At 44.5% G+C, this 6,000-nt stretch overlaps 1 protein-coding gene across 1 annotated transcript in view; it reads right to left on the reverse strand.

Moving 5' to 3' along the window:
• The window catches only part of GFOD2 (Gfo/Idh/MocA-like oxidoreductase domain containing 2), a 36,582-nt gene extending 31,349 nt beyond the window's left edge, over window positions 1-5,233 (reverse strand). The window contains exon 1 of the mRNA XM_080936954.1: window positions 5,097-5,233. The gene's annotated coding sequence lies outside the window, so the exon portion shown is untranslated. The remainder of the gene's footprint in view (window positions 1-5,096) is intronic.
• Between the last annotated feature and the right edge of the window lie 767 nt (window positions 5,234-6,000).

Genomic DNA, 6,000 nt, shown 5'->3' on the forward strand with positions numbered 1-6,000 from the left:
TTGCTATACACACCTGAGTTCAATTCATCGAGCCCACATAAAGGTAGGAGAGAGCCATCTCCAAAAAGCTGTTCCTGACTTCCACATGTATGTGCTCATACAGGAACATAACTCATACACACACCACCACCTCTAAATGTTTAAATACAACAAGTTATTTTAAAAGTAACATCATATAAGGAGATAATAAATTATTTACTCCACTGCCCCATAAACAAACTGGGTCTCCTGAACACTCCATACAGGAATATAAATGCCAAAGTCTGAAAAGAAACAGGAAGTACATTTAAGCCCTTCACTCTTAACAACCACAGGATACCTAGCAGGTCAGTTGTACCAACACATAGGCTCCTAGAGCCACACCCAAATGGGCTCCCCTCAGAGATAGCCATTTTCTGGCCAAGTGCCACCATACGGCTGCAAACGACTAAGCACATGGACTATCCTCTGCTTTGCAATGCAGTTTACCAACAAGAGCCAATGAAGCGATGGGATGGTATAGACCAGAGGTAAAGCACTTACCTGGAGTGCACAATGTCCAGTATTCCTAAAAATCTAAACAACCAAAGGACAAAACCCCAAACATAAGGCCCGAGCGGCGGTGGCACCCACTTTAATCCGAGCTTGGGAAGCAGAGGCAGGCAGATCTCTGTGAGTTCGTGGCCAGACTGGTCTACAAAGTGAGTTCCAAATCAGCCAAGGGTGTTATAAAAATGAAAAGAAAAAAAATCCTTTAAAAAAAATAGTATGGGGAAGTCTGACTTTTTTCCCTCAACATCTCAAAGTTCATAATTTCCATAGCTTTTTTTTCTTTCTTTCTTTCTCAATGGTACTGGGGATTGAGCCCAGGACATACATATGCATACGAGACAGAAACTCTGTCTCTGAACTACTACATTACAGACCTTTCCTACTTTTACTTTTGATACAGAGTCTTGCCAAAGTCCAGGCTGGCTCTGAACTCACTCTGTGGCTCCTACAGGCCTTGAGTTTGTAATTCTTTTGCTTCAGCCTTCCACTTGGGATTACAAACTAACATATACCTGCTTTGTTCTTTTATTCACAATTTTTAAAAAAAGATACAAAAGAAATGGAGGGGGCTCGGGATACAGTTACTGGTGGTGCACTTACCTTGCATGCATGAGGCTCTGAGCACAATGCCCAGCACAAGAAAAAGTACATTAAATAAGGCATGACATACCAACCTTTTAAAATGTGGATTTTTTTTCACTTTCAAATATAAACTGCTTCGCTTTAGTGCAGGGCTTCACACATATGCAGAACAACACTCTGACTTTTGTGCAAGACAAGTGACATCCTTTTATTATACCACATCCAGAATCTCTATACCAAAAACCTCTCATCCCATTTTCTCCTAAATGCTTTCTTGCTCCATTTGTGTGGCTCTCTCTACCTAAGAATCACCCCATTATAAATTTGCACAAGTGAATTCCCAAGCACTAGAGAGGCAAAAAGTCCATTACCCATGCCCAGTGAGTGGAGCCTGATTCCCATTTTCTTTTTTCTTTTTCCTTCCTCTCTTGTTCCCTCTCTCTCCCCTTCTTTCCTTTCCCACTGTGTAGCCCTGGCCATTCTGCTTCCCAAACCTGAGACTAAAGAAATGATATTAAAGGCCTGGCTGAATCCTGTTTTTTAAATAACTGACCTCTGTGTCTCAGAGTCATTTTATCAGATGGCACTGAATGCCTTTTTAAATTTCTCATATAGAAAACCCAGAAGGTCAGTTCAGTGAAAGTACATCTGTTAGCGTTACTGGTTTATCTGGTAAGAGTCCCTTGCAGTTGACTTCTCAAACAACAGTGATTACTTTATTGCAGGTCAGGCCTGATAGCTGCCCTCACTTACCCTGAAAATGGAGTGGGTGCTAAGCAAGTATTTGTCAAAGGTTTCATTGTCATAGTAACTTAGAAACACCTGGAGAGTCTCCTTAAGTCCACACTGCTCTCAAAGTGTCTAGTTGTAGAACTCAGAAAAAAAAAAAAATGCACACAAACCCCTGAACCATAATATAGTCACAAAATGTCCTAGTACTTAAGAATACTTATCACTATGGCAAACAACCTGGGTTCAGTTCCCAGCACCTACATGGCAACTCATAACCATCTATAACCCCAGTACCAGGAGACCTGATACTCTCTTCTGGACTCCACAGGCACCAGGCACACATATGGTACAAAAATACGTATATGTAGGCAAACATACACACACACACACACACACACACACACACACACACACACACACAAACTTTTAAAAAATGTTATTTTACAAAGTTTCTAACTGTCCCGAGCCATTTCTCTAGCTCCAAAATTTTAAAATTTTATGTGTACAGGTGTTTTGCCTACATAAATTATCTACGCACTATGTGTGTGCACCCAAGGAGGCCAGAAGAGGACGTTGGATCCCCTAGAACTATATTATAAATGGTTGTGAGCTGCCCTTTGGGTGCTGGGAATCAAGACCTGGGTCCTATGGAAGAGCAGTCAGTCCTCTTAACCACTGAGCCATTTCTCTAGCCTTCCAAATTAAATCTTTTTTAAAAACTCATTTTGGGGGCTGGAGCCATGGCTTAGCAGTTGAGAGCATTTGTTATTCCCTGAACTATCCATAAATCCAATTCCAGGGGTTCTGAAACTTTCTTTAGTCTCCAATGGCACCAGGCATGCTCCTGCGTGCAAAATAAATAAATTAGATTTAAAACTCTTTGGTATGAGGCAGGAGGACAGCTAAGAAAGTTCCAGGCTGGCTTGGGTCACAGAATGAGATCCTGGCTCAAAAAAATCATGTGTATATGTCTTCGCTGAGACAAGTTCTCAACCATGAATGTAATACTGGCTGTCCCAGAACTTTGAACTTAGGAAGATCTGTCTGCCTCTTACTCCTGAGTGCTGCAATTAAAGGTGTATGCCACCGCGCCTGGCTGCGTTTCTTTGAGACAAAGCCTCACTCTGCGATGTAAATTACTACAGAAGTCATATATCTGAATTTCTAGGGTTTGGTTGATGTTGGTTTCTCAACTCTTGGTTTTTACCACTAAAATCGGGCTGGTCTCAAACTTTCCGGAATCTTATTGCCTCTGGCTCTTGAATGCTAGGATTGCAGACATGCACTGTCACCCGGCCTTTTGCGTTTTATTTACTTAAAAATTTTTGTTTTAGATTTATTTTATGAGTGTTTTGTCTGCATGTGTGCATGTGTACTGCATGCAGGTCTGGTGTTTTAGGAGGCCAGAACAGAGTGCCAGACCCCCTGGAGCTGGATTTATGAGTGATCGTGAGCCCCACATGAGTGCAGGGAAACCAACCCATCCTCAGCAAGAACATCAAGTGTTCTTACTGAGCCATCTCTCTACACCGCCCCTTCTTTGTGTTTTTGAGACATGGTCTTAATATGCAGTCCAGACTGGCCCAGAACTTGCCATCTTCCTGTCTCCATGGAGGTCATGGAGGTGGCTGACCAGGTAAAAGTACCTGCTGTCAAGCCGGACACCCAGGTTCTATTCCCAGGATCCACATGGTAGGTCTGGATGACCCCACATGAATACAACATTGTGTGTATTCATACACACGAAATAAACTCATAAGATGTAAAAGCTATTTTTAATGGAAGATTACCGATATAGATCAATTAATACAGTACATGCCTAGCACACACAAGGCCCTGGGTTCAATTCCCAGTGCCGGATAAAACCAGACATGATAGTACACTCTCAGTACTCGGAAGGCAAAGGCAGGAAGGTCAGAAGCTCAGGTTCATCTTTAGCCACACAGTGAGTTTGAGGCTAAATCTCAATAAACATACTGAAAAAATTAAAGGATTAGACCCAGACTGATTATTTCATAGGAGAAAGGAGACAAGCAGATAGTAAGAGTATATTCCTTACAACAGAATTTTCATCTATAAAATACAGACTCTACCAAAAGAACTGCCTACAAAAATCTCCACTTCTTGGCTCATGTTTTAAATCCACAGCCCTAAAGCACTAATTTTCTCAATTTCTGTAAAATGAGTGTCCTGCAGAAAAGAAAGTGAGTTTCCTTATCACAAGTGACTCTAGCTTCCCCTACTAGATTCATCTTCTCCTTACCACTTCAAATCATAATAAGGTTGTGCCTTCTTCTAGTTTAAGAGCTGTTTCTTTCAACTGAATAGTCTTCCATTAAGAAGTCTTTGTGCACACAGATTATAAAGTTAGTGCTGCGCTGGGTTTTCATTTCTTCCTCAAGTACTCTGTCCTTAGCATGATACTGGGAACAATGAACATAAACGTGAGATATTTTCCTTGCTGTCTACCCAATGCAATTTTATACCTTTACATTTCTGTCCTGTTCTTTAGATCCTGGGGCAGTCTGGTAGGGTAAAGCTGTTCACATGCCCACTCACCAGTGCCCATTTCCCCAGGCATGCCTTCCCTCTCCAGGGGTATAATAAAGTCTTGACAGTCACACCTCATCTCGTCTTTTGTTTCCACAAGTCCATCCTTTTTTGTTTGTTTGTTTGTTTTTCCCTGATCTACAAAAGTAGGCCATGGCCAACCAGGACTCGGCACTCGGGGCTGGCAGAGTAAACCAAATGCTTCTCTAGGATGTTCCTTTTTCAAGCTTTTACCTGAACACCAGTTTCTTATACATTTGCTGCCTCAAGTGCAATCTCATTTTGCAAGAGCATGAACCAGCTAGTAAGACGACGAGCCCTTTGTCTGAAGTTTCCACATCTCACAAATTCTCATCCACAAAGCGCCTATCCTCACACAGGTAGGTAATGGGGTGGTCTGCTCCGCAATGGGCGGTGTAGCCTATGGTTTCACATCTATATGGGTACGGGTTAAAGGTTTCAAGATCCTACAGAATCCAAAATTCTGCGTCCAAATGTGCAGGTCCTATCTCTGAGGTGGGGAAAATGAACCTCGGAGCGACCCCGTACTCAATGCAGTGCACACACTGGCATTTTGCACAGGCCCCCTCCAGCCAGGGCCCCGCGTATACTCGCTTCCAACCTCAGGAGCCGGGCGGCGGCGGAGGCCGGGCCAGCGCCATGCCCTCCTTTACCCTCACCCGCCGCCGGGTGCCTCTCACCTGGCACGCTGGCATCGCCCGCCCAGAGCCGCACGCGAGACCATGGATCCGGACCGGTTTCCGAGGCCGTCTGTCTGCCCTGGGGGAGGCTAGTGTGGATGCGCGCGCGCGCCGGAATCCAGAGCACCGATACTGGGAACACGCCGCCTGGTTTCTAAGGAACAGGGGTCTCGGGTACGGAGGGGCGGGGCGGCAGGAGGACAGCGCATGCTCTGTGACTGGGCGGGGGTGGGGGAGTGGGGGGGAGTGGAACCGCGGGAGGAGGGGCCGGGATGGAGAGCTGCGCATGCTCGCGCCTTGGGGGTGGTGCTTGGGAAACCTGCAGGGAGCCTATTGCTGTCAGGATTTCAGGGATGGATGTGTTCTTTGATGCTAGGGTTTGATCCAGCTTTGAACGCACTTGGATTTGCCAACCGGCGTCAAGAATGTAGATGCTTAAAAAAAGATTTTTCCCCGGAATGAAGGAAGGTCTTGACAACGACCTATGTTTGTAGAATCACAGGTATCTCCAACTGGTCGGGTTTCTTGACTTGGAAAGATTGGCTTCCCTGTTTGCTCAGGTGTTTGGCCTCTTTCTCTAGGTGTTCTTAAGTTGTTCTGAATGCCATTTCTCTTTTAGACTGTGGTCTCAAGTTCTCTTGACCTCCTTATGGAGCCTGTGTTTTCCCAAGGAAGTGAATTTTGTAATGACTTTTTTTTTTTTTCTGTGTGGGAAGACTCTCTTGGTTACTTCTTAGTTGCAAAACGGGAGGCTCCCAGTCCTCATCCCATAGCAGGCTGGAGTGATAAAATAGGCCTGCTGACCTGAGGCGGGTTCCGTGAGCCTTTATCGGTTGTAGGACTTGCCTCCATTACTGCTATGTCTCTACCCTAGACAACTTCCAAAGTGAAACAAAATCATAAC

Source organism: Micromys minutus (assembly GCF_963924665.1).
Source record: "Micromys minutus genome assembly, chromosome: 24".
Lineage (NCBI taxonomy): Eukaryota > Metazoa > Chordata > Mammalia > Rodentia > Muridae > Micromys > Micromys minutus.